This window comes from Notolabrus celidotus, chromosome 16, assembly GCF_009762535.1.
Source record: "Notolabrus celidotus isolate fNotCel1 chromosome 16, fNotCel1.pri, whole genome shotgun sequence".
NCBI classification, from domain to species: Eukaryota; Metazoa; Chordata; class Actinopteri; order Labriformes; family Labridae; genus Notolabrus; species Notolabrus celidotus.
In genome coordinates, this window is record NC_048287.1 from 8614463 (window position 1) to 8615582 (window position 1120).

The following is a 1120-nucleotide window of genomic DNA, read 5'->3' on the forward strand; positions in this document are numbered from 1 at the left end:
GCAACGATTCCATCTCTGATTTTAACATTTGACCTTCAATCAGAAGTTTGATGGTGCGATGTTACTTATGTTTTTAAAGTTAAGTTTGTTCACAGAGGTCCTGATTTAACAGCTTTATGGGGCTATTTTTTTTACATTTGAGCATCCTTAAAAGAACAGGTTAAAAAAAACAAATCAAATGAAACAAACAGAGGGCAATTTAAATTGGAACAAAACTTTATTAAACCAAAAATATTAATAAATAATCAAATATATTTGGAGATAAAGTCAAATAACAGAATCATTTGTTTTAAATAATGAGCATTTTCATTTAAATGATCTTTTCTTCATTTATTCCTGTATTATTTTGATGATATTTAAATAAAGCAAAAAAAACTATTTATTTCATGGATCCTCATATACTAGTTTTATTTTCTGTGTATTTGCAATTTATTTTTTATTTTTTTGTTTGTTTATTTTTTTTTAAATATTTTTGTTTTGACTCATTCTGTAGCTTGTTAATTTTGATGTTTCTTCCAGCCCAAATGCGTCAAACAGCATTGATTGGACGGGCCTTTCCCCAAAACTTTAAGCATAATTATAAAAATGAATCATTTCTTAATTTTACAAATATACAGAAAAAAAATGGACTCATTAATATGCATTAAATAAATCAATCAATACACTGAATACAATATGAATAATTGTGACTCGAAATAAAATACAGATAAGTGTAAAATAATTGGAAATATTAAAAATTATTATTTTCTGTTTTTTATTTTTTACTTTCTTACGCCTTTGTCTTTTTTATTGCCATCCTGTGACTCACACAAATATGCTTCTTTATTGGGTCTGTTAATGCACATTTATTCCTTAATGACCCTTTGAGAGTTCTTTCATTTTTTATCTGACCCTTTTTTCTCCAAGAGTTCTCCATGTTTGATGAATCTGCTGATACACCACTCAGAAGAAGCATTTATCAGTCCAACTGAGTCAATCTTTGCTCAAAGTTCTGCTTCCACACATCACGTCTCCGCTACACTTTGGTTCCTGAACATGTTTTCCCCTCTGTGAAACTAAAAAACAGAAGACTATGTATCGCTATGAGAACACTTTGTAATAAAAACACTGTAAAATGACA